The sequence below is a fragment of the Pipistrellus kuhlii genome, unplaced genomic scaffold (genome assembly GCF_014108245.1).
Source record: "Pipistrellus kuhlii isolate mPipKuh1 unplaced genomic scaffold, mPipKuh1.p scaffold_m20_p_30, whole genome shotgun sequence".
In the NCBI taxonomy this organism is placed as follows: Eukaryota; Metazoa; Chordata; class Mammalia; order Chiroptera; family Vespertilionidae; genus Pipistrellus; species Pipistrellus kuhlii.
This window is the reverse complement of record NW_023425530.1, coordinates 159,737-187,732: the sequence shown is the minus strand read 5'-3', so window position 1 is coordinate 187,732 and position 27,996 is coordinate 159,737. Positions and strand designations below refer to the sequence as shown.

The window sequence follows — 27,996 nt, the reverse complement described above, 5'->3', positions numbered from 1 at the left end:
TATTTCTCTCTCCCTTCCTCTCTGAAGTCAATACAAACATTTTAAAAAAGGTTCTGGCAGCTCTGACCTAGAGAAACAGGTTGTGATTTGCCGGCTTCCTGCCTAGATCTGACATTCTCTGTCAGGGAGCTGGTCCCGCAGCTCCTTCCCGGTGATGGGTTTTAAAGCAATCGGATTCCTCCAGGCCTGTGTTGCTTTATCAGGGATCCCCCTAAACCACATGTGTCAAACACAAGGCCCGCGGGCCAAATCCGTCCCGCCAGGCCTTGCAATGTGGCCCACACCGCGCTGTCATCACTGCACTCCGCTGCGTTTCCATCACAATGACAGTTTATGACTGTTCAGTAAACCATTCGGCCCGCGATTTAGGCTGGATTTTAGATTTTGGCCCCTTCTCTGATTGAGTTCGACACCCCTACCCTAAACCAATCTCACGGCCCTAATTTTGGCAGTTTCGGACATCCAGGCTTGGGAGCTCAGGGTCCGGTCACCTGTGTCCCTGCCCACCACCCAGCGCTAGGACACACTCGCTGACAATCTGACAGATTGATTGAACCCTTTCTGAATGATAAGGAAAACAGAAATTAATTATCAGGAGGTTAACGAAGGAAGAACCTCAAGTACTCTTGGTTTGAGATTGTAGTTTTTGTCTTCCCTTTTCAAGGTGACAGATGACAATGCTGAAGTCTGCCTCTGGGAACTAGCGAGCATCGCCGGCTGGCTCGAAGCCAGGCCTGTGCTGACCGTGCCCTGTGCCCGGCCCTTAGGAATGCAGGCCCATTTCAGGCCAGGTTCCAGGCAGGAAGGGATCCAACCTCACCCAAGTCTAGGCTCGGCCTGGTCTCCTCCTGCTCCGCAGGCTGTTCCCTTAGCACCGACTGGATGACACACAGTCCGAGGAATTACTGAGCCCTCCTGAGGGCAGGCTCAGTGAAAGCTATTGGAACCGCCATGTAGGCAAAACCCATGAGATTCCTGCCATTTGGGATCTTGTCTCTCCAGGGAGACTCAGCCTTGAACCATATGATGCTGATGGGCACAGGGTCTCTCCGGGGGCAGTGCAGGGTCCTGGGATTATATAGTGTGAGGCTTGCACCCCCTGTGAATACCCTACAAGCCACTGAATTGGACACTTTAAAAGGGTAACTTTTATAGTATGGGAATTACACCTCAATTTTTAAGATATGCTTTTATTGATTTCAGAGATGAAGGAAGAGGGAGAGAGAGAGAAACATCAATGATGAGAGAGAATCATTGATTGGCTGCCTTCTGCACACCCCCACCGGGGATCAAGCCCGCAACCCTGGTATGTGCCCTTGACCAGAATCGAAACCGGGACCCTTCAGTCCGAAGGCTGGTGCTCTATCCACTGAGGCAAGTCACCCAGGGCTACACCTCAGTGTTTTACAAAGGGTGTGGACAGGGGGCTCATCGTCTGTAGGAAGTGCTGCCCGCAACAAACGTAAGCATGAGTCCTCCCCAAGGGCGACCTGATCCTCACGGTGAACAATGCCCGTTTCCTTGAGGATTTATTTCTCCCTCCCAGCACCTGGGGTTTTCTACCCAGAGTGTTGGTTATTTGTGTCTGAGGTTTACATGCCCTGCCTCACTGCCTGAGGGCGTCTGTGGGGTTTGCAGGCCCCTGAGCACCCTGCTGTTGCCATCTTGAAATTTGCACTAATTTTTTAATCAGGGATCCCACGGTTTCATTTTTTTCACTGGCTCTGCAAATTCTGCAGCAGGTCCACCAGAGAAGTCCCACTTCCTCTTTTCACTGCTGACCCTCGTGCGGTGGCGGGGAAGGTTGTGGTTGGGAATGACTCTGATGGGGAAGTGAAAGCCTAGCGGTTTGTCTGGGTGAGCGAGCCCGTGAAGGTCACGGGGATGGCCCGGTGCCAGCTGGTGGAGCGCACAGCCTGCCATCTCGTGGCCCCGGGGACAGAGCATCAGGGATGTGTTTGTCCAGGCTGCTCCCTGCCCTGGCCCAAGCTGGTCTGGGCCAAGGGCGGCAGGGGTGGAGATCACTTCATTGCTCAAGTCCAAGTTCAAGGGCTCAATTTCAGCAGCCAGCAGCAGGTGTCCGCAGGACCTGGAGACAGGGAGATTTGCAGTAGGCAGAGTGAGAAAACATTTTAAAATAATTCGTAAGGCATCCACATTTGTAGCAGGAAGATTCATAACAGCCAAGAGGTGGAAACAGCCTAAATGTCCACTCATGGATGATGGAAAAACAATGTGTTCATCCACACAGCAGCTATGAAAATCAGTGAGTCACCGACACTCGCTACAATGTGGATAGATCTTGAACAGAGGGTGCTCAGTGAGAGAAGCCAGACACCAAAGGCCACACAGTGTGTGGTTCCATTTATGTGAAATGCCCAGGACAGGCACATCCTCAAACAGGAAGTAGGTTAGTGGTTGCCGGGGGCTGGGGAGTGACTGCTGATGGGGACAGGTATCCTTTAAGGGTGATGAAAATGTCCTAAATTTAATTATGGTGTTGGTTGCACAACTTTGTGAGTATGCTAAAAACCACTGAATCATGCACTTCAAATGGGTGAATTGTGTAACAGGAGAATTGTATCTCAACAAGACTGTCTAATTACCAGTTTATTAGCCACTGTTTCCTGGTTTTGACAATGTCCCTGAGTTGTATAAAGAGCTTCCATCTGGGGAGCTGGGACTCCTCTTTACTAACTTGGCAATTTCTTGTGTTTTTAATTGATTCAAAAATTCAATCTTAAGGCTGTTGAAGGATCATATACAGAGATAGTTCGTGCAAGGATGAGGCGAGTCTTGGCCTCCAAGTCTATGGCAGGTTGTTCCAGCCCTTCTATCTCTCAGCTCTTCCAGCCACTGCTGCTTGGTAGCACGTCTGCGGGTACCCCTCTTGCCCCAGTGCCCCAGCAGTTCTTGTCCTAATTTGCAGCCTAGAAGAGCAGATTCTGTTGGGTAGATTCTTAGCTTCAGGATCCCAAAGGGCTTAGGGCATTCCTGGAGCAGTGGTGCCACCTGCAGGTAATGGTGGGGATTTCAGTTCACCATCCTGGCCTTTTAACTGACAACACATTAGCCTGAACCCAGAGAAAGGAAACAGCACTTGAAGTTTTTCATTGAGTTGTTTTGTTAAGTACACTTTTTATTTCAGAATGGTTTAAGATTTTCAGAAGCGTTTCAATAGTACAGCGAGTTCCTGTCTACCCCATCGCCTAGTTTTCCAGTGGTCACACCTTCCATAATCATGGGACATGGGTACATTCATGTGAACTCAGCTCCACTCTCTATTCAGATTTCACTAGTTTCTTCTCTTTCTGCTCGGGGACCCCATCTATGGCCCCACAATGCATTTAGTCCTCACAACTCGCGAGCCCCATGTGGCTCTTTGGCCCCTTGACTGTTCTAACACCACTTCTTCAAAACAGACTCACCCAGGCCGAAAACCGACTTCTGCTCATGGGCCACGAACTTTCAGTCACACTGTATGTGCACGCCTGCACGTGGTATTTTGTGGAAGAGCCACATTCAAGGGGCCAAAGAGCCGCATGTGGCTCGAGAGCTGTGGTTTGCCGAACACTGCGTTAGGCAAATCTGGGTGACTTGGTCACCCTGTGAGTACCTTGGGGCAAGAGGTTGACTCAGTCTCCCCTTCTTCCTCCCAGGGGACCATGAGGTTCAAATGATGCAGGTGAATGAATGCCTTTGGTAAACTCTAAAAGGTCATGTAAACATCCAACTCTCTCATTTAACTTCATTCTGGAAACTTATTAGGGATAATGTCATCAATCTCTAATTGCCTCCCTTTAAAAAATAAAATCCTCGCCGGAGGATATGTCCACTGATTTTAGAGAGAAAGGAAGGAAGAGAGAAACATTGATGTGAGAGAGAAACATCCATTGGCCACCTCCCATGTGTACCCCGACTGGGGATCAAACCAGCAGCCTTTCCATGAGCGGGATGACACTCCAACCAACTGAGCCGCACCAGCCATGGCTCTCCCTGCCTTCTCAGATCTACTCTCTCTGCATCTGGAAGCCTCCTGTGTGTGCTGTCCCCAGTGCCTGTCAGAGTGACCCAAAGGCAGGACTCCCAAAATGATTTTTACTATTGAGCTCATGACACTTCAATGTCCACAGTAACATCCACATTTCTGGCCACACAATGATCAACTAAAGTCTTACATTTTTCTTCCAGGGAGCGGACTTTTGGTTCCTGGAACCTCGGTGCTGAAGACAGCTCAGCCGTGCACACAGGTTGGTGTCCTGATGCTTTTCTTTTCTCCACATTCACACTTCATGCAGTTGTTGGGTTGGCCAGCCTGAGCCAGGATGAGAGTTAAGAGGCTGGTTTGCTGTTGGAGCATGCGCCCTTAACTGTGCATGCCTGACTCTTCTCTGAGGGTTTGTCCTTTCTGCCAAGAGTGCGCGGGAGCCCGGCAGGTGTGGTTGAACCAGGAGGGGCACATTCCCAGGTTGCGGGCTTAATCCCAAGTAGGGAGTGTGCAGGAGGCAACAGATCAATGATTCTTCCTCATCATTGATGTTTCTATCTCTTCCTGCCTCTCCCTTTCTTTCTGAAATCAATTAAAAATTTTATTTTAAAAAAGAGCACACGAGTGAGGAATGTCTTCTGCTCTTGGGCTCCAGTCACCCATGAAGTAGTAGGGGAACATGGACTGGTCCCAGTGCACCCTAGGATGGGGTCAAGGCAGAAAGTGGCCACTGTGCTAGCCTGCTTTCAGCAGTCTTAGCTTAACCATTGACAGGAACAGCGCTAAGTCACTAGATGTGATCAATATGTGAAACACATCACCCACCCAGTAGACTGGGAAACACCACAGTGGCTTCAGGAAGGTTCCTTTTTTGTTGTTAATTTTCACCCAAGGATATTTCCCCCCTTGATTTTTATAGAGAGTAGGAGGGAAGTGGAAGGGGGGAAGAGGGAGAGAGAGACAAAAAACATCAACGTGAGAGAGACATATTGATTCATTGCCTCCTGCATATGCCCCAACAGGGGCTGGGTATCAAACCTACAACCCAGGTATGTACCCTTGACTGGGAATCAAACCCAAGACTCTCTGGTGCTCAGGCTGACACTCTACCCACCGAGCAATGCCAGCCAGGGCCAGGAAGGTTTTTAACAAGTTAAGAGCAAAGCTAAGGCTCGGGTCTTGTTCTTTTAGCTCCTCTGTTTACCTCTGGTATCATTCCCCAAAGGATTTTGAGTGGTTTGTATAAACTGGGAAGAAGAAATAACATAAAAATCAGAGATTGCTGTGTGCTCTGGGTTACCACTTGCTTGTTGTATTTACTATAATTCTCTGGCATGTTTCCAGCCCCATTTCTTGCTCCTTCTTCTTTCATAAATGTCTTTGCTACTCCTATGGAGTTTTCTCTTTCATGCAATCTTTAGAATACATGTATGGTTACTAATAAAAAATTCTGATGGCATTTTGATTAGGATTGTGTTATCGATAAACTCGAGAGAGATCTGGTGTCTTTATAATGTTGGCTACTCCCATTCAGTGTGTGTGCTTGTGTAAAAAAAAAAAAAAAAAAAAAATGCTGGGAAAGAAGGCAGACCCCAAAGACAACAACGATGGTTCCATCTAGATGAAATGTCTAGAGGAAGCAAACCTGTTGTGGCTGCCAGGGCCCGGGGGGAGGGGCTGGTGTGGAGGCGCGCCGGATCTGACGGGTGAGGCGCAGGGTCCACCAGGGGCGGTCACACAGCTCCATGAACTCGCCAGGAAACCTTTCGAGGTGTGCACTTCCCACTAGTGAATTTTACAGAAGGCGAAGTGTACTTCAGTGACCTTAAAACACAGATATTTTAGCTAAGCCAGAGCGAGCGGCTGTTCGCGAGGCCAGAGACCCAAAGCGGAAGTTGGAGCCTGGTGTCTGCCCGCCTTGTTCACGCTCAGCCCAGGTCCAGAGAGGATGGAAAATGTAACGCCTGCTCCACAAAGTCGCCCACCAGAGGGGGATTTGGTGAACTGCGAGCAGGTTGTCAGGCAAGGTTGTGGCTGGTGCATGGTCTTCGCAGCACGTGGGTGGACCTTCCTCGTTCACTCTCTTCAGGGTCAGCGTCGCACTGACTTCCTGTGAAGAGAGGGTGGACATGCAGGCATGTGCAGAGAAGGCAGTGGCCCAAACCCCTGCCAGTGATGACCATTGCTGACATCTGGTGAGCGTCCTCCCTGAGTGTCTGTGAATTACGTTCACACACTGATTTTATAATAGATACATAGATTATTTTTCCCTCTAATGAGCTCATTTTTTTGATGGGCATTTTTCCTCATCAGTAAAGCTAGATTTCCATCTTTCCTGATGTTGGCTTAATATTCCACCTTATAGAGAAATTATAATTTATTTATTTAAAATTATTTTTTAATTGACTAGAGGCCCAGTGCACAAAATTTGTATGGTCAGGGGTGCGGGGCCTCTCCTCTCACAGTCTGGGAGCCTTCGGGGGGGATGTCCAACGGATGGCTTAGGCCCAGTAGTTGGACATACCCCAAGGGGTTCTTAATGCTGCTGCATCTGCCCCCTGGTGGTCAGTTTGCATCATAGTGACCTACAGTAGTTCAGCAGTTTGATCAATTTGCATATTAGCCTTTTATTAATAGGATTTGACTGGTTTCCTCTTGGTTGGCTTCTCTGGGTGTTTATTTTCTTCTTGTTTGTATTGGTCTGGGATGAATGTCCTTGTATAAATTCTATACAACCTTGGTTGCTTATTATTTGGGATAAATTCCTATAAGTAGGTTTGTGGGGTGTGTGTGTGTTTAAGTCAGGGTATTTTCATTTACATTTTTTACTTTTAGCCACAAGGACCTCCAGAAATGTACCATTTTTACTCCCAGGGCCCCTTTTCCTACAATCCCAACTATACAGTTATCATGTCTTTACCAATCTGACCACGGGGCACTTGTGTGGCTGCTGTGTCTGGGTCTCCATGTTATCCATGAGTTCAGCATTTTCTCTCAGGAGCTTCTGCTGTGAGTGCCTGGCCGTATTTTCTACTCGCCTCTGTGTTGGGGTTTCTTTGTCTCATGGATTTGCACACATTTGTGGGAACTTGCTATATTTCTCCATTTAGACGCTGTCCGGTACCCGTCACATATGCCACTGTTTTTCTGAGTGTGTCTTCCCACGTGGCTGGTGGTGGTTCTGCCGTAGGGAACTGGGACAGTAAATGTGTCCCAGACACAAGTGTTCTCCTTTGTGTCTGGGAGATCTTCAACTTAAAGATATAAAAACAGTTCACCTGCATTGTCTCCGAATTGTATATGTTGCACTTAAATCCTTGAGTCATTGAAATTCAACGGTACTTGTGGGTCTTCCTGGGGTGATCCTGCGCCAGGGGACAGGACAGTGTCTGAGGACATCTGTAGTTGTTAAGATTGGGGATGCTCCTGGTATCAGGTGGGTGGGGTCAGGGATGCCAGTTCAACACCCCACAGGCCCAGGAGAGTCCCCCACCGGGGATGACCAGGTCCTGATGTCAGCAGTGCCAACTGGGGACCCTGAACAGTCTGGCCCTCAGGTCTAGAGGGACTCATTCCTCTTTATTACAGACCTGAATCTGTGTCATTACCACAGAGGAAAAAGGCCGCTAATTACATTTCCACATGTGCTACTGAGAATTTTTCTAGGGAAGATGATTTGGGAACATCATCTGGAGACAAAACGTTCCAGCAGTCTGAGCTCAGTGGCTGCTTGAGTTTCACTCTGATGTGTCAACGGGACGTCACAGAGTGGCTGAAATTCCAAGCGTCTTCTTTGGCTTTGATCCCTTTACATACAGCTGAGGGTTGTATGTAATTCTGCCCCCCCAAGGGCAGTAGGCCAATCTGGGGACATTTGTGGTTATCACAACGGGGGTTCCTGGCATCTAGAGGGTGGGGCCAGAGATGCCACTCAGAGCCCAGTGCCCAGGATGGCCCCATGGAGAGTTACGTGCCCTGTGTCAGCTGAGGGGGAATCCTGATGGAGGGAGACAGAATTATTGGCTGAGCTGGCACCCACAAGCGGGTCTGGCAGGGGTTACCAAGTAAACTCCTCAAAGCGGGTGATGCCAGGCTTTCCCTGATGGTTTTAAAAACGTTAACAGTCACTTGTGGAGGACATCGTGTTTGCCAGGCGCCGTGTTAGCCATCCACAGGCATCCTCACATTCAGTTCCTACAGCACCAGGGGCCGAGGGGCCGGGTTAAAGGTCTCTGACAAGCGGAAGATCAGATCCAGGGTCCAAAGCGTGTAAGACTCTGAGCAGGGTCTCCCATGACTGAGCAGCACCTCTCCCACGATCGGTGTGTCGCTGAGTGAGGGTCCCTGCTGCCCGTCCTGAAGGCAGAGCCAGCGCTCTGATCCCATTCTCTGAATTCCTGCCAGTGGGTCGTGGGGTTTGCCCTGCATGGTCTGAAACTGGGTGACATTTGCCATTCCCTCTGGCAGCCACTAGAGGGCAGAGAAGGCCCACAGGATCAGACTGGGCCTTGAGCCAGGCGACAGTGGAAATTCAGATGGGTGTAGGTGGGTATCCAGACATCTTCAGTCACCCCTTGTCTCACTCGGCTCCCTGTGACCACCTGTCCCTGTTCCCTGAGACATTCTGATTCAGCACCGAGAGTCCCGTAGTCACCCTGCCCTGGGGGCCCTCTGCTTGGCAGACATGGAGACTCCCATGTGTGGGTGTAGGGAGGCAGAAACCATGGGCTCTGTGGCTTTGGGTGTCAGTACCCGCCCCCCCCCCCCAAACCTACCATGGCCCAGTGGCTGGAGTGAAGGCTTCACGAGGGAAGCGAGGAGGCAAGGTTGGGGGTGGCAGTCTCACTGCTGCTTTCGTACCCCAAGGACCGTCCTGAAATGACCTGAAGCTCTGGCCACATAGTACCTCTAAGGCTGGCAGCCCCTTTTGGGACTCATTTAAATGACACCAAGCCTCAGAAGCCCCCTCTGGCCCCCTGTGTGTGGAACCTGCCTGGTACTCGCACCCTCCCCCCGGGCACCCTCAGGGGTGTTATAGCTTTGAATACAGTCACCTGGGTGGTTATTGCTCGGCCTGGGTGACCCTCAGATTTCATTCATTCCCTCAGCAAGGATTTCCAAATGACTGCCGGGGCCAGGCCCTAGGGAAACCACCGTAACCAGGACGACCCAAGGCCCCCGGCTCTCACAGAGCTGACATTCTAGCGAGAGTCATGGACTCCTGGTCAGAGTCCTCGGACGTGGCCCAGTGTCCCCAGGGGTGGCATCGCACAGTGAGACCTGTCGCACTGGGTCCTCTCGCTGTGGTTATGTTTGGATGTGGTTGGGTATGTTTCTTCTGGATGGACCCCGGCGTCATCTTGGAAGTTGGGAGCACAGCCGGCTGATTCCTGCCTCAGAGAACAGCGAGCGAGAGCCCCTCCAGCATGGCAGCTGTGCAGAGCGAGGGCTTTCTCAAGGACACCTCGGGCACCCTGTCCACTGCGTGCGCCGGCTTGAGAGTCACCTGGCTCGGATGCCGAGGCTGCTGTGGTGCTAGTTCTATTTGGTGACATTGTGTTTTGAGCTAATGCAGTGTCCAGAGCTTTGATTTCCAAAACGGTAGCTACTAGCCACAGGGTCTGTTGGGCACCCAAAATGGATCAGAGAATGAAAATGACTATATTTTGATATGTTGGTCTAAATCAGTGATTCTTTTTTCTTCTTTTGATTAAGGTATTACATTGTGTCCTTATTCCCCCATTGCCCTCCCGCCTCCCCAGTCATGCCCTCACCCTCCTGGTGTCTGTGTCTATTGGTTAGGCTTATATGCATGCACACAAGTCCTTTGGTTGATCTCTCCCCCTTACCTCCACCCTCCCCTACCTTCCCTCTGAGGTTTGATGGTCTGATCAATGCTTCTCTGTCTCTGGGTCTGTTTTTGTTCATCAGTTTATGTTGTTCATTATATTCCACAAGTGAGTGAGATCATGTGATATTTATCTTTCTCTGGCTTATTTCACTTAGCATAATGCTCTCCATCTCCATCCATGCTGTTGCAAATGGTAAGAATTCCTTTATTTTTTTATTTTTATTTTTTACCACAGTGTAGTATTCCATGTCTGTAGATGTACCACCATTTTTTAATCCACTCATCTGCTGATGGGCACTTAGGCTGTTTCCAAATCTTAGCTATGGTGAATTGTGCTGTTATGAACATAGGGGGTGCATGTATCTTTTCTGATTGATGTTTCTAGTTTCTTGGGACATATTCATAGAAGTGGGATCACTGGGTTAAATGGGAGTTCCATTTTTAGTTTTTTGAGGAAACTCCATACTGTTCTCCACAGTGGCTGCACTCGTCTGCATTCCCATCAGCAGGACATGAGGGTTCCTTTTTCTCTGCATCCTCGCCAGCACTTGTTGTTTGTTGATTTGTTGATGATAGCCATTCTGACAGGTGCGAGATGGTACCATATTTTCGTTTTGATTTGCATGTCTCGGATGACTAGTGACTTTGAGCATGTTTTATAATATGTCTCTGGCCTTCCTTATGTCCTCCTTTGAAAAGTATCTATTTAGGTCTGTTGCTCATTTTTTACTGGGTTGTTTATCTTTCTTTTGTTAAGTTGTCTGAGTTCCCTGTAAAAGTTGGAAATTAAACCCTTATCAGTGATATCATTGGCAAATATGTTCTCCCATGCAGTGGGCTTTCTTGTTTTGTTGATGGTTTCTTTTGCTGTGCAGAAGCTTTTTATTTTGGTGTAGTCCCACTTGTTTATTTTCTCTTTAGTTTCTATTGCCCTAGGAGCTATATTGGTGGAGACATTGCTGAGGTTTTGCTGCCTGTGGCTGCCTCTAATACTAGTATTTTTATGGTTTCCCATCTTAAGACTGATCCTGCCCCAGGGGGACATGGATGATGTCTGGAAACACCTGTGGTTGTGAAGACAGGATTGCTCCTGGCATCGAGTGAGTGGGGCCGGGCATGTGTTCTGGGTTCCCAGTGCCCAGGACGGGCCCCACAGAGACGACCAGCCCCAGTGTCAGCGATGCCGAGGAGGATCCTGCAAGGGCCGGCATTTCTGCAGCTGAACTGCTCACTCCATAGAGCTCAAAAGAACCTCCCACCAGCAGAGCATGCCCTCCCGATGGCTCCTGTCCTCTGGGAGCTTCTGAACATTTCTGCTGAAAGCATTGCCGGAGCTTTTATCTTCTGAGAGTGGCCTTTGTGTAGGGAACAAACTCTAGTCCTGGCGTGCAAATAGGAGTGCTCGTCTTCCTCCTGGGTAGTGACCACTTTTGGTCTGTCCTGGGTGTGTTAAAATGCACCTTATTATCAGTTCTTTCTCAGGACACATTGTTCTCCTAAGAGGACTGCCAAGATATACAGTGAAAACTTAGAATGTTCTGCTCATGGAAGGTCATGGGCTGCCGCCACCGCCTTCCCAGCAGAAAGCGTGTGCGGTATTTATGTAATTATGAGTCTCCTGATGCAGCCAAACCCTCTACCTGGAGCCTCTGATTCCAGAGACCAAGCCACATGGTGCTTCCGTAAGCAGCAGGCCCTGCTCGGACATGACCTTGACCCCTACTGCAGGGTCTCATCTAGGGGAGACTTTGCCTGTAGGGCACACTGGGCCATGTCTGAGATATTTGTGGTTGTCATGACTGAGGGTACACCTGGAATCAAATGGGTGGGACCAGAGCTGTGGCTCAGCACCCCACAATGCTCAGGATGGCTGCACCCCAGGGAATGACCCAGGCCCGATGTCAGCTTTGCCGAGGGGGACCCTGCTCTATGAGATTCTTGCCTTCTTGACTCCAGACCACTCCCTTTATTCTCCGCTTTGTGTTACCACTGTGGTTCTCACCCAAGGCAGCCAGCAGGCCCCACTCTTCTGGACCCTGCAGGCTAAGCTCTCTCAGCTGAGCCCTCTCCCGGGTTAGTTAGTGCTGCCACCCGCTTTTACCTGCTTGAAAATCAAGGCCCAGCGAAGTTCACGTCCGAGATCACCAAAGAGGGGATCCACTGCTGGGGCAGCCAGAATGGAACAGCCCACTGGCAACAGAGGCATGCCAACTGCAGCGTCTGCAGCCACGTGCGTGTTGCTGGGCAACCACTTGAACAGTCATCCCCAGGGCAGGGGATGATGTAAACAGGCAGTCATCAGAGAGTCATCGGACTCAAAACACACACAGGGTTGTGACAGTCACATATGAAAAGCAGGTGGGGGACCGGGGGAGCCGTGACGAGGTGGCAGGAGCGCATTGGGGTGGGCAGCAGGGGTCCCCTCATCCTCCCAAGGCCCATCCTCAGCCCTGATTCCATCTGAGCTGGTGGGCACTGAGGATGTCGGCCTAGGCTCCTCTTTCCCTTTCCTCCCACTTCGTTCTTTCAGTCAGCAAATACCCGGATGCCTGGGGAGGACCAGGTGGGCTGTGCTCAGGAGTTTCGGGGTCAGAGGGCACAGCTTGGGAGCTGAGGGCTCCTGAGCCTGAGCAGGTGCAACAAATGCAGGCCCACAGGGACCTGGTGTGTTGGGAGGTGTCACTCTTTGCCTTGTTAGACTGAATCACCAATCGTCTCTAATTGCCACGGGCGTCCCCAAATTCAAATGTTAAGACCTAACCCCCAGTGTGATGGTAATTGGAGGTGGGAACCTTTGGGAGGTGTGATGGTGTGGTTATTAATAAATACAAATTTTGGTCTTCACCCATGGTTCTGGGCTTATAGCTCCCAAAATGCTTAGAATTCCTGAGCGATGGGAACATCCCTCAAATATGAAAGTGATCATAAGACCCCAGATGCTTTGCTGTGCTGTCACACAAAGTGTATTTGCTAGCTGCTGCTGCATAACAAGTCACCACAAGCATGTCCATCCAACCACACCTGCCCATTAGCTCCTGTTCTACAGGTCAGAAGTGGGGACGTGGCGTGGCTGGACCTCTGTTCAGTGTCTCAGTGGGCTTGACCAGGGCTGAGTTCTCATCTGAGGCAAGACTGGGAAAGGACCTACTCCCAGGTTCACCCACGTTGTCAGCAGGATCTAGTTCTTTTCCTTCATCTTCCCAGCTGCCAGCTAGGGGTGACGTGACTCTCAGCCCCTAGAGGTGGCTCCTGGGTCCTGTCCTCCTCCTTAGACCCTCTCACACGTCCAGTCTCACTTCAAGAAGGACTCCCCAGATTAGGCCAGGCCCACCACGGCAAATTCCCCTTTTGATTCACTCAAGGTCAACTGATATGGGATTTTAATACATCCTCCAAATCCCTTCTTTTGTACAAAATAACATACCAGGGGGGTCTTATCACGTTCACAAGCCTGTCTATACTCAGGGGTTCACCTACAGGGGTCTGGGGGCTCTTAGAAGCCTGCTGGCCACTCAGAGGAAGAAGGGAGCATAGTCACAGTCAGGGAGACAGGACCAGCGCTGAGCCTCTGCCACGGCTGAGCAGGGGCCATCTTTGCCCTCCGCTCTGACCTTCGCCCCTCTCTGCAGGATGTATTGCCAGGACTCTGGGGGGATGACCAGGGTTCGCGGGGAGAAAGGAGGATGTCAGCCTCGAGGAATGCCCGGCATGTTTTGGCCCAGTTGCACCTAAATATGCCTATGGTTTCGACTAATATATTTTAAAAAGCCTTTATTTTGAAATAATTGCAAAGGAGATCACAAACATTTTTCAGGAGGTCCTAAGCACCCTTCCCCCAGCATCCCCCTGTGGTAGCACTAGAGCCGGAAACTGGCACAGGGGCCCTGTGTGTGCAGAGGCCGCCGCTGTTGATCACACGCAGGCAGACTGGGCTTTGCCTAAGTTGTGAGTGTGCGGGACCACCACACGGGAAGTAGAGTGTGCTTCTAACTCCTGTATGTGAGTATACTTGACTCTACTTAGCCGTACAAATAAAATAGGCCAAAGTGGTAAGTCTCATGTGTTTACCACAATAAAAGAAGAGAGGAGAGACAGACATCAGAAGCGGTTGCAGACCCTCTCTAACTGGCCTTGAATAAAGCAAACAGACACCATATGGCCTCTAGGAACTGAGAGCAATCCCCATGCCACAGCCCGTAAGAAAATGGGGACCTCCCCACCCCCAGTCCTATAGCCGCAGACATTTAGATTCTGCCAACCACTTGAATGAGCTTGGAAGGGTCCCTAAATTCTATATGGAAATTCAGCCTGGCCAATCCATTGATTTTAAGCTTCTGAGACCCTGAGTAGAAGACCCAGTTAAATTGTGCCCCAATTCCTAACATAGAAACTGTGAGATGACAAATATGTGTGGTTTTAAACTGCTAAGTTTGTGATAACTTGTTACACAGCAGTAGCTGACTGATACACCTACTGTGTTGCCTTCAGACACACTCCTTCTAAAACCCACCATAACTCTGCAAAGTAGAGCTAATTATCTCTATTTTTCCAGATGAGAAAACAGCAGCAGAGAGAGGCTAAGTAACTTGCCCAGGGCCACACGGTAACTGTTTTGTGATAGTTAGCTGAGTATCACCAGGCCCATACCAGGTACCTGATGCTCCAACCGCCCACTGGATGTTTGGTGAGCGAATGAGTGAGAGAAGGAACAAGTCCTCACCTGACCTCTGAACAGAGAGGCGAGCCCGTGACTGGGACCAGTGACATGCTGGAGACAGTGAACGGAACCTCAAGGACGTAATCCTTGTACCCCGAAAGGAGTAATGATCACATGGGGCTTCCCTGGCTGAGTCATCAAGGGGTTGAGGTCTGAGCTCATGAGCCTCCTGGAATTTAACATGCTATTCCCTGGCACCCTGACTAATGTCCCGGCTGATTCAGAGCCCTGCGAGATGAGAGGCCACAGAGCCAGGCACCCTCTCACCCAAGAGACTGACAAAGCCAGGCAGCAGGGGGAACAGCCAGCCAGGTGTGGGTGTGGCCTCACGGCACCTGGGCTGCAGGTGAGAGGAAGGACACACAGTGTAGGTGGGAAGAGAGGGGGGAACAAGGACTGAGGGCTAGGGCCACACCCACCATTGCCCCTGGCAAACCATTGCCAGGTCTCTTCTTCCAACAGAGGCTGGGTCACTCTCTGGGGGGGCCTTCCTGGAAACGGGGATAGTGAGCAGCACCTCTGGCCCCACCTTCTCGATGCCAGGAGCACCCCCAGTGGGACAACCACAGATGTCCCAGGCGCTGCCAGTACCCCCTTGGGGCAGACCTGGGTGAGACCCTGGCCAAGTGAGCTGCTGGTGCTGACACTGCCTGAGTTAGAGCAGGTCTGGGGAGCTCTGTCCGGAGCCTCAGGGAGGCCTTCCTGGAGGAGGTGGTATCTGAGTTGAGGCTGACAGTGCCCTGGAGCTGATGGAACCTCCTAGGGGGACCCTCCAGGTGGCACAGGAGCAGAGGCTGGTTCCAGGACCTTGGGTTCAAGGTGAGGGAGAGGGAGCGAGGAGCCCGCAGGCACAGATAGTGAGAGCAATAGGGAGCCATAGAGGGTTCTAGCCCCACGCCTGGCAGCAACTGATTGACCTTCTGTTTAATAGGTGAGGCAACTGAGGCACCTTGGAGGTGAGGGAGAGCACAGGTCCCAGCAGACCTCAGGGCTGTTTTCACAAGGTCACTGGCCATGCCAGTTTGGGGGTGCATGTGGGCGCTGGAGCCAGGCCCAGGAAGTGGCGCCTATCTTGGTACCTCCCAGCTCTGAGACCCCTGCTCAGGCAGGCACCTCGGGTCCTGCTCCCATTTTGTAAAAGTGGAGTGATCGCCGCTGCCGCCGCCACTGCCCAAGGTTCTGCAGGGACTAATGACCTTGTCCCCCACCCGTCCCCTCTCTGCCTTCCTTCTTCGCAAAGGCGCCGGAGGTCACCGGCTTCTCCGGTGTCTGCGGGAATGCTGGGAATCGGGGAGTGACCCCGGAACCGCCGAAGGGCTGACAAGCCCTGGACTCCTGTTCCGGCGTCAGCACTCCTGCCCTTGGCCGAGGGCGAGAAAGAAGTAACCGAATCCCGGGGACAGACCGTGTTCCCGGGGGTGGTCGGAGGAGTCCACCAGGAGGGCCGGCAGCAGGCGGCGGGCGGCGGCTCTGTGTCCCGGGCTGACCTTGTGTTCCTGTCCCCGGGCGGGAACAGCCTGGCCTGCGGTGTGGGTCTCCGCAGGCTCTGTGAACACCGGGGGGGATGGGGGCCTGGGGGCGGGCTCCCCGCGCCTCCCTGGGAATTATCAGAAAAGGGTGGCAAATCTGTTCCCTTCCCAGGAGACTCAGGCTTGCTCCGCCGCCTCCTGGGGGAACCGGGCAGAGACGCCGGCTGGGGATGGCCACCGTGCTTACCCCCAGACTGCGATGTTCCTCCCACAAAAACAAGGAGCGCCTGGGGCATCTTCCTTTCTCTCCGTTGTGGTAAAATGCACGTGCCATGAAACTTGCCGTCTTAACCGTTTTTCAGTGCACAGCTCAGTGGTATTAGGTACATTCACATTGTTGTGCAGCCATGCCCACCATCTACTTCCAGAACTTTCTCATCTTCCCAAACTGACACTCTGTCCCCGTGAAACACGAACTCTTTATCCCCTGCCCCTTCCCACCGTCCCAGCCCCTGGCACCCACCACCCACTTTCTGTCTGTGGATTCCCCTCTGAGTAGAGTCTCACAGTGTTTGTCCTTTGGTGTCTGGCTCATTTCACTGAACATACTGTCCTCAAGGTCCGTCCACCTGGTAGCAGGTGTCGGAATGCCCTTCCTTTTTAAGGCTGAGTAATATTCCAGTGTGTGCAGCGTTGGTGGCATAGTGGTGAGCATAGCTGCCTTTCATAATATTCCAGTGTGTGGATGGCCACATTGTTTACCCCTCACCTGTTGATGGACACTTAGGTTGCTTCCACCTTTTGGCCATTGTGAATCATGCTGCTAATGAACACAGGTGTCTAACTGCCTGTTTGAGACCCTGCTTTCAGTTTTTTGGGGGAATGAGACACCTTTTGGTTCTGATATAATATCTGGAGCTCAGTCTGCAGGTGCCCTGTCTGCCCCCCAGAACAGAAGGCAACCCAGCCTGAGCCCACTCTCACTTGGGCCCACACACCTCTAGGGAGAAAAAAAAAAAGTTTTTGCTATAAAAATGCAAACGGTACAAAAGGTACATTCTAAATAAGGTCACTGTGTTAGCTCAGCCATAATAAAGCACAGTGACAGGGCAGCTTAAGCAACACCATAATGTCATGCTGGAGGCCGAAATTTTGAAACCAAGGTGTCAGCAGGGCTGCTTCCTCCTGAGGCCTCTCTCCTTGGCATGCAGACGGCCAACTTCTCTGTGACCACACATCTTCCCTCTGCGCCTGCCCGTGTCCTACTTAAAAGGACACCAGTCACGTTGGATTGGGGCCCACCCTCATTTTTACCCTCATCGCCTCTTACCATGTCCAGGGACAGTCACAGTGGAAGGCTCTGAAGGACAGGAGAACATTTCAATTTGCAGGGCGACACAGTTCAGTTCATGCCAGTGGCCTTCTGAGGTTCTAGGAGGTGGACATGAATTTGCGGACTGTGGCGGCGACAGGGGTGGTGGTGGGGGGCTGGGGGGGGAACTGCTTAGCCCACCTCAGGGAGGTGGACTGATGCAGTCCTCAGTGAGAGACCCTGGGAGGGTGTGCAGGAAGGAAGGGGGATGGGTCATCCTGGAGGGGTCACTGTTTGTGCAAACCTGGTGCAAGTCATTCAGCTGAGATGTAAGCTCTGACCTTCCAAAAGGTCACTCTGCTGTGAGGGGAGCCTTTACCCCTTTTAAAAACGAAAGTGGAAACTCAGGGTAGGCGAGGTTACCCAAGGTCACAGAGCAGCCTCGAGCGGAGCCAGCACTTCCACCCCACGAGTTGGCTCTGTGCACAAGGCCAGCTGCCCAGCCAATAGCGCAGGGACACCTCTGGAGCCCTCCAGTGTGGCGGGTTCGATTTTTCTGCACCTATTGATATGATCATGTGATTTTTATCTTTCATTTTTTTTATGTGATGTATCACATTTATTGATTGCCATATATTGTACCAGCCTTGCATCCCTGGAATATATCCCACTTGATCATGGTGTATGATTTTTTTTTTTTTGGGGGGGGGTTTATCAATGAAATCAAGGGAAAAATAAAATAAAATAAAATAAAATAAAATAAAATAAAATAAAATAAAAAAACACCACCTAGAAACAAACAAAAATGAGCACACAGCCATTCCAAATCTATGGGACACAGCGAAAGCAGTCCTGAGAGGGAAGTTTGTAGCGTTACAGGCCTACCTCAAGAAACAAGAAACATCTCTAGTAAACCATCTAAATCTACACCTAGGAGAAGTGGAAAGAGAATGACAGGAAAAGCCCAGCATATGTAGAAGGAAGGAAATAATAAAGATCAGAGCAGAAATAAATGACTTAGAAAATAAAAATACAAAAAAACACAAAAGATCAATCAAACCAATAACTGTTTTTTGAAAGGATAAGCAAGGTTTTGATCCTTTAACCAGATTCATCAAGAAACAAAGAGAGTGGACCCAGATAAATATAATCAAATGAAAGAGGAGAGGCAACAACTGACATCACAGAAATACAAAGGATTGTGAGAAAACTTTGCAAACAAATATATGCCAACAAAATAGACACCGTGGGCAAAATGGACAAATTCCTAGAAACGTACAACCTCCCAAAGCTTAATCAGGAAGAAGCCGAACACCTGAATAGACCAATAACAACTAATGAAATCAAAGCAGTAATCAAAAATCCAATGGCTTCACAGGCGGATTTTACCAAACATCCAGAGAACACCTCTCCTCCTCAAACTATTCCAGAAAATTCAAGAGGAGGGAAGACTTCCGAAGTCTCTTTATGAGGCCAGCATTATCCTAATTCCAAAACCAGATGAAGACACAACAAAGATAGAAAATTATAGGCCACTATTCCCTCTTCTGTATCATGTTAATCCCTGTGAGGTGACAGGCTTCTTGGAGGCTGGGCCTGGCTCTGGGCTGTGGTGGGGGCTGGGTGAGGCCCTGACTGTGTCTTAGGCGGGAACTGCGAGGCGGAGCCGCGAGCAGGAGACCCAGGGTGCAGAGATGAAACCGGGGGCATCCTGCAGGCAAAGCACAGCATGTCGGCTTTTCTTTTCTTTTTTTGGAGTCTAAAACCTGTTTGTTTGAATTTAAGGAACTTTTAAAAAGCAAGCTTTTTATTAGGTAATTTTTCTGACATCAGTGCATAATTCTCCTCCTTATTTTCCCGGTTTGGTAAGTTGGGACAGCTGATAGCCCAGGGAGAAAGGGGATTTGTGGGGTGTGTGTGTGTGTGTGTGTGTGTGTGTGTGAGGATGCACCAGTGCCGAACTGGACATTTCCAGAATAGTTTTATGTTAACCCACACTAGACTGGATGGAGGTCCAGTTCTCACTCTTTTTGTTGTTGCTGTCAATCTTCACCTGAGGATATTTTTTTTTCCCATTGATTTTTAGAGAGAGTGCAAAGGAGGGCGAGAGGTTGCGGGGGGTGGGGTGGGGGAATCTATGTGAGAGACACACACCGATTAATTGCCTTTTTACATACACCCCAACCAGGGCTGGGGATCGAACCTTTAACCCATATATGTGCCCTTGACCAGGAATGGAACCTGCTACACTTTGGTGCTTGGACTAATGTAACCACTGAGCAACACTGCCAGGGCTAGTTCCCACTCTTGCTGGTAATTTAGGGTAGAGGGCAGGGGCAGTAGGCCAGCAAAGGCATATGGTCTTTATTTTTTAAATTCTTTATTGTTGAAAGTATTACATAAGTCTCCCCCCCCCCCCCCCCGTTGTCTGTGTCCATTGGTTATGCTAATATGCAGACATACAAGTCTTTTGATCTCTGACACCCCTCCCCTAACTCTCCCTGCCTTCCCTCTGAGATTGGATGATTTCTTCAATGCTTTGCTATCTCTGGATCTATTTTTGTTCATCAGTTTATGTTGTTCATTTATATTCCACAAATGTGTGAGATCATGTGATAGTTATCTTTCTCTGACTGACTTTTTCACTCAACATAATGCTCTCCAGGTCCATGCATGCTGTTGTAAATGATAAGAATTCCTTTTACCGCAGCATAGTATTCCATTGTATAGATGTACCACCGTTTTTTAATCCACTCAACTTAGGCTGTTTCCAAATATTAACTACTTGAGGCCCCTTGCAGGAAAATTCCTGCCTTAGGGCTTCCTGCTGTGGTCTCCACAGCCCCGCTGGCTTCTCTCCCTTCTCCCCTACCCCGCCTGCTTTCCTTCCTTCTCTGCTGCCCCACTGCTTGCTTCTCTGCAGCTTTGCTCCCTTCTGCAGTGCTTGGCTTCTTTCTATGCTGTCTTCAGTCTTCACTCTGGCCTGGATATGCAAATTAACTGTCATATTGGCTGGGTCAATTTGCATACTCACTCTGATCGGCTGGTAGGCGTGGCTTGTGGGTATAGCAAAGGTATTCATTTGCATGTTTCTCTTTTATTAGAGAGGTTGGTAAATTGTGCTGCTATGAACACAGGGGTGCATATATCCTTTCTGATTAGTGTTTCTAGTTTCTTGGGATATATTCCTAGGAGTGGAATTACTGGGAATTCCATTCTTAATTTTTGGGGGACACTCCATACTGTTCTCAGCAGTGGCTACACCAGTCTGCATTCCCACCAGCAGTGCATGAGTGTTCCTTTTTCTCCACATCCTCGCCAGCACTTGTCATTTGTTGATTTGTTGATAGCCATTCTGACAGGTGTGAGATGGTATCTCATTGTCATTTTGATTTGCATGTCTCGTGTGATTAGTGACTTTGAGCATTTTTTCATATGCCTCTTGGCCTTCTGTGTGTCCAGTTTCAAAAAGTGTCTGTTTAGGTCCTTTGCCCATTTTTTTTAATTGGATTGTTTATCAGGCAAATGGTCTTATATAAAAATATATATATATATATATATATATATATATATATATATATATATATAATTTTTTATTAATTTCAGAGAGGAAAGGAGAGGAAGAGATACAAACACCAATGATGAGAGAGAATCATTGATCAGTTGCCTCCTGCATGTCCCCTATTGGGGATGTAGCCTGCAACCTGGGCATGTGCCCTCCTAGTTCATAGGCCGATACTCAACCACTGAGCCACACTGGCTGGGCACTATGGTTTATTTTTCCCTGATAAAGTAGATTACATGAGGAGGGTTCAGAGCCTCTTTCACAGCGAAAAGTCTCAATGGAGTAAATAAAGACTTAAGGGCACAAAGAGGAAGGGATCAGATGCTTCCCACTAAGAACAGAAATAGAGTTCCTCCAAGAGGTCAGACACTAGCAACTGAACATGGGGAAAGGCTTCATGTTCCGTAGGTGGGAGGCTGTCTCAGAACTGACTTTTTTCTTAATTCTTCAAATTAAAAACATTTTTAAAAATAACAGCTCTGCCGAGACTGGTTTGGCTCAATGGATAGAGCGTCGGCTTGGGGACTGAGGGGACCCGGGTTCGATTCCGGTCAAGGGCATGTACCTTGGTTGCAAGCATATCCCCAGTAGGGGGTATGCAGGAGGCAGCTGATCGATGACTCTCATCGATGTTTCTGGCTCTCTATCTCTCTCCCTCTGTACAAAATCAATTATATATATATATATATATATATATATATATATATATATATATATATATATATGTATATGTATATATATATATATGTATATGTATATGTATATATATATATACATATATATATATATATATAACAGCTCTATTGAAATATAATTCACACCATATAATTCATCCTTTAAAGTGTACATTTCAGTGGCTTTAGTACATTTACATAGTTGTCCATGCATTGCTTGAATTCCAGAACATTCCATCACCCCAAAAAGATACCCTGTCCCATTAGCAGTCACTCCCACTCCCCCAGCCCCTGGAAACCACTAGTTCAGGGATAATTCTGCCGCCAGGAGACACGGGGTGATGTCTGGGAGCGTTACGACTGGGGGTGCTCCTGGCATTGAGTGGGTGGGGTCAGGGATGCTGCTCAACACCCCATAATGCCCAGGACGCCCCCCCCAGAGAAGGATGCGGCACCAATACCAGCTGTGCTGAGGGGGAACCTGTGCTCATTACTTGGGAAAAAACTTTGAGTCCAGTTCCTGCTCACACTGGGCACTTGACTTTAAAACAAGTGTGGCTCCACACGGCTCTCTGCCTGGAAATCCAAATGCCCAGGCCCTGGCTTCCCTGCCCGTCCATCCCGAGCTCCCTGAGCAGTGTGTCCTCTGAGGGCTCGGAGCCAGGCGGCCTTGGAGCTCTCTCCTCTGCTGCTGAGGGACCAGCTCCGGAGTCTTCAGGCCTGGTGCAAACCGAGAGCATGGGCCCCTTGCTCCACCCCGATTGTGGGCGCTGAGAGCAGTGTATTCACCAAGGACCCTGGGCACCTAGCAGGAGGCCCTCTGGGGACAGGGCAGCCATGTCAGCTCTGCTGTTGAGGCCCGAGAGGGGAGGGCTCTGGCAGGGCGTGGGCCTTAGGCCCAGGATGTCCCCCTCCCTTCCCCCCTCCCTCCTCCTACAGGACTGTCTCACCCAGGCCAGGCTGCGTCCCCCCGTGAGTGCCCTTGTGGGTCCTCCTGCTCCTGCACGGCCAAGTGGCTGTCCTTGGCGCCCGTCCATGTTTACTTCACTGGCTTGTGTGTTAAACTGGGCTGACCAGAAAAAGGTTGGGAAATCGCGCTCTGCCTGCAGGATGTCCCGGGAGCTGTTGTTGCAGACCAGTGGGGAGCACAGGCCTCCGGGCCCGTGTCCACCCCTGTGCCTAGCAGAAACCTGGGGCCACCCAGCCTGCCCGGCCACTCCCGCGCCTGTCGGGTCTCTGGCTCATTTTCCCTTCGCAGTCAGCGTGTCCCTGACCCGCTGTGGAAAACAGGACCTGACAGGGGAGGTGACTCACAGAGGCTCGGGTCACCCTGGTTTACACCGTCTGACCATCAGGGGTTTGTACTGTGAGCAGCAATCAGACTTCCTCTCCACAAAATAGTAAACACAGGGTCTGACCCATCAGCACTGATGACATCGGGGCCCATCCTTCTCTGGGGGGGCTAACTTGGGTGCTGTGGGGTGTTGAACAGCATCTCTTGCCACCACCCACTCGAGGCCAGGAGCTCCCCAATTGTGACAACTACAGACGTTCCTACACATTGTCAGTGTCGTGGGGCAGAGTCACCCTGCTGAGGGCCTTCTGTAGTCCGGGCTGTATGAGAAGGAAATGCAGGGGGCAGAGGCTGGGGGCTCATCCTCTGGCGGCTCATCCCCCCCCCCCCCCCCCCCCCCGCCAACACCTACCAGGAATAGCCAGGCAGCTGTGCTGCCAGGAACATAGCCAGCGCTCCGCTGCTAGAGTTCTTGGCTGAGAAGCAGAAGGGCTTGTGCTTTCCAGGGATTGGGCAACCAGGGGCCTTCGCCCCTGCTGAGAACTGCAACACACACCTTCCCGGGAAACGGGGGCCTCATGGCCTCCTCACTGGCTCCTCATCCTCTCCGGTCCCGTGCAAACACAGGGTGCTGGACAGCACCCTCGCCCCATGCTGTGACTGGAGCAGGGCAGGAGGACATACCGAGGAGACCGTGCCCCAGGGGACACCGGACGTTGTTTGGGGACACCTGTGGGTGTCGAGGCCGGAGGTCCCTCCTTGTACTGAGCGGGCGGGGTTCAGAGATGCTACTTCGCACCCCTCAGTGCCCAGGACAGCCTCGCATGGAACGGCTGGCCCTGATGTCACCCGGGCCGAGGGGGGCCCTGACTTCCCGCATGCATGTTGGGTTGTAAAGCTCAACACCCCTGGGAAACTCAGAATTGCTCATCATGTGACCTTGCTTGGGCTGCAGTGTAGGACTGTCTCCCACTCTCCCTCGATTTCTCAAGCTGAGTCACCTCCCAAATGTGCCCTCTGGGCTGCGGTGGCCTCTCATGCCGTGGGACACATGGTTCCATCCTGAGTGGGCCCGCCGCCCGGAGGGCTAGGCCCGGGACTCACCTCTGGGGCGGCCTTCTGTACTGTGTGTGACTCCGTTGGGCGTCACTGTGACTGCAGCTCTCAGCAAGCTCCTGGTGGCCTTGAGAGCTGGTGTTCGATGCGCGCATTTTAGTTCAGGAAGCAGAACTCACTAGTCTCAGGGCCTGAGTTTATTTTACAGCTGAGGGTCTTCCGCTCAGCACTGCTGCCATGGAGCTGGGTCACTCTCGGTGGCGGCTGTCCTGGACACTGTGGGGTGCTGAGCAGCAACCCTGGCTCCTACCCACTCGGTGCTGGAAGCAACCCCAGATGTGTGACAACCTCAGATATCCTCATTCTAAACAAATGCAGGTTTTGCAGACCTTCCCCACCCGGAGGGCCAAGATTCCCTTCGTGGTGTTCACTGCGACACCCCTACACTGGGGAGTCCACCTGACTGACATGCTGATGGGACCCGGCCCTGCGGCCCTTTCAGCCACAGCCACCAGGTGGCAGCACAGCCCTCCCAGTGGGTGGTGTTCCTGGCGCCCAGTTCCAGCGTCCCAGAAACACCGCAGTCTAGACACCCGCCGGGCGGAATTCCTCTCCCCTGAAGTCAGTCTGAGCGGAGACATTCGTGATCCTCGTTCCCGGTCATCATTTCCCACTGTGTGTGTTCGAGGCTGTCTCGCCAGGGGCCGATCATTCAACCCAGTGGCTTTTAAGGGTCTGGGTGTGGGCATCCCGGACACAGCCCTGCGGGGGGAGGACTGCTTCTCAGAAAGCCGGCGGCAGGGAAAGGGGACCCATCCGGCAGCCTGTACAGACACGTGGGAAATACCACGAGGCCAGGAAGGTCTCTGGCCAGGCCGGCATGACCAGCTGAGCCAGTCAATGGCCTTTCTCCCAGCTGGCCCTCGACCAGCCCCGGCTGCCTGCTCTGTGTCTGGCCTTGAATTGCTTCCCTTTGCTGCCTTTAGGAAACTGAGAGTCTCAGGTTGAATGCTCAGATGATAGGTATCTGCCACCCTCGGCCACACTGAAACCAGCCCTGGCCTGGGAGAAGCAGAGCCCTCCCCTCCCGCCTTGCGCCGGCCCTTCAGAATCGGTGCGGTATCTTGCACGAGTGAGAGCTGGTCTCCGTCTTGTTTCCCAGGCCACCCAAGCCCACCTCTTGTGTGTGAGGCCCTTTCGAGTGCTTTTCCTGGAGTGTCATGTCCTGATCCAACCATAGGCGCCTCTGAGGTTTTGAGGGTGGGCACTGGGGCACTGTCAATGTCCCTCTGAAACATTCCAGGGCGGCAGTCTATGACCCTGGGCTCTGAAGGCCATTCCAGTGTGTTAACCCAGCGTATGGTTTGCCAGGGTGGCCGTGACAGGGTACCATGCACTGGGGGGTGAAACTCCATTAGTTTATTCTCTCCCAGCTCCGGAAGCCAGAAGTCTGAGGCCAAGGTGCCTGAAGGGTGGCTTCCTCCTGGGAGGGGAAGGAGAATTTGTCCACGTCTCTCCCAGCTTATGGTGCTGGCTGGCAGTCCTTGGTGTTCCTCGCCTTGTAGACGCATCCCCTCGGCCTCTGCTATTCCATGTATAGCCATCTATTTCCCTGTGTGCGCGTCTGTGTACACATGTTTTATAAGGACACCGGTCACATTGTGTTAGGGTCACCCTACTCCACAGTGTGACCTCGCCTTAACTCATTACACTGGAAAAGACCCCATTTCTAAATAAGGTCACATCCTGAGGTCCTGGAGGTTAGGCCTTCACCCTGTGAATTTGGGGAAGGAACACAATTCACCCCCTCACACCAGACATTGGGCTCCTGTCCTGCAGGGTCCTGGTGGGAACCAGTGCCAGGTGGCACCTGCTGCCTTGGTTTCTGAGAGCCAGGTTCCCCCCGGGCCTGCGGAGGAAGGGGAGCTGAGTGCCAGGATGGACGCAGACCTGGCAGTGCTGACGGAGCATGGCTCAGGGCCAGGCAGGGCTGATGCCATGCGCAGAACAAATAATTTTCTAAGAAAGTGCTGACGTGCTTCCTCGAGACCTCGCCGGCTGGCAGCGTAGCAGAGCGTTCCCAGAGGGAGGCCCTGCTGACCTGGGGAGAGGCCAGGGGCCTCCTTGTCTCCCGTTCCCAACATCAGGACTCTGTTCAGAAGTGTCTAGAGGGACGTTAGCCCTCACCAGCTAATGTCCAGCTGGAAGGCACGTCCAGCTGAAAGTATTTTGGGGACCACCTGCCCTAACCCTAACCCACATTTTTGGGAAGTTTGTTCTAATCCCTCTAGGTCATTCGGGTTATACCATCCCCTTCCAGGTCCTGGCAGCCCAGCTGGTGTTAACAGGTGGGACCCTTCTGGGTGCTGGGCACTAGGACCAGCTGAGCAAGTGTCACTACAACCCACCAGCTACTCTGCGCACCTGAGATTCTAGAAATACCAGCGCAAGGTCCAGAGAGCCTGAGGACCCCCAGCCGGTAGCCGGTGGGGCTGGGATTCTTCTTCAAAGACATTGGGATCCCAAATCCCAGTGCTGGGGCCAGGGGTGGGTTGGCAAGAAAGGTGCAGGCACACAATCTAAGGGGGCGCCAAATATCTCAGTGATCAAGATAAGCAATGTTTTAATATAAAATAAAAATTAATTAATTTGAATCTTTTATGTATTTAGTCTAATTTATTCTAATTTGAATGTCAAAGTAAACAATTTTAATACATTTATTACTTCCATTGAAAATTCAAAACCAGCCGAGACCGGTTTGGCTCAATGGATAGAGTGTTGGCTTGGGAACTGAAGGGTCCCGGGTTCGATTCCAGTCAAGGGCATGTACCTTGGTTGCGGGCACATCCCCAGTGGGGGCTGTGCAAGAGGTAGCTGATCGATGACTCTCTCTCATCGATGTTTCTAACTCCCAATCTCTCTCCTTTCCTCTCTGTACAAAGTCAATAAAATATATTTTTTTTTAAAAAGAAAGAAAGAAAGAAAATTCAAAACCAATGTGAAAATCCACAAAAAAACAAATTTCAAAATTTTAAATTTAAACGGCTGTGAGGGCCAAGGCCCTTACACGAATTTCATGCATCGGGCCTCTAGTACATATATATTTTAAAACAATAGTGTCAGCCGAGACCGGTTTGGCTCAATGGATAGAGCGTCGGCTTGGGGACTGAAGGGTCCCGGGTTCGATTCCAGTCCAGGGCATGTACCTTGGTTGCAGGCATATCCTCGGTGGGGGGTGTGCAAGAGGCAGCTGATCGATGACTCTCTCTCATCGATGTTTCTGACTCTCTATCTCTCTCCCTTCCTCTCTGTACAAAATCAATAAAAAAAATATATTTAAAAATTAAAATAAATAAATAAATAAATAAATAAAACGATAAGGTCAGTTCCATTGATTCTTGCCCTTGGGTCAGACTCCGTTATGGATCTCCCACATAGCAGTTACCAATCCTGTCTTGGTTTTAAATGCCGGTATTTGGTCCATAGTGGCTTTTGTCTTTTGTTTTGGCAATAGTTTGTTACCATATTATTTATCCTGGCATCTAGGGTTTTTGGTGTCCCCTCCTGTTCTGTTACCAAGTTGAGAGCCTTGCTCACCTGACATCACTCCCTGTCCTGCAAGACCCACTACTGCCCACTCACGACCCGTCATGCAGGGTGTGAAGATTCCCGTCAGAGAGGCATGACCTGCCGTCTGTGAGCAGTTCTGTTTCAGGGAAGCCCACTACAGAGGTGCCGAGGGGCAGGCCTGACTGGGGCCGTTTCAGGGGTGCAGAAGTGAAAAGTGAGCCATGTAATCCAGCAATTCCACCCCTAAATATGTTCCCACAAAAACTGAAGAAATACTCAAACACACGACACACATACATGCACACGTGTTCCTAGTAGCACAACTCACAACAGCCCCAAAGTGGAACAACCGAATGTGCTACAGCACCTGAACAGATAAACACAATGGGGTCTGTCTGCACTCTGGAATATCACTCAGCCACAAAAAGGAGTGAAGCCCTGACACTCCCTACAGTATGGCTGGGCATGGAACACAGGGTGCTCAGTGAGAGAAGCCAGAC

The 27,996-nt window shown here is 50.9% G+C and overlaps 1 protein-coding gene across 1 annotated transcript in view; it reads left to right on the top strand.

Moving 5' to 3' along the window:
* GNG7 (G protein subunit gamma 7) overlaps positions 1 to 27,996 on the top strand; it is a 123,018-nt gene that overhangs the window by 32,243 nt on the left and 62,779 nt on the right. The window contains exon 2 of the mRNA XM_036459844.2: positions 4,192 to 4,250. The gene's annotated coding sequence lies outside the window, so the exon portion shown is untranslated. The remainder of the gene's footprint in view (positions 1 to 4,191; positions 4,251 to 27,996) is intronic.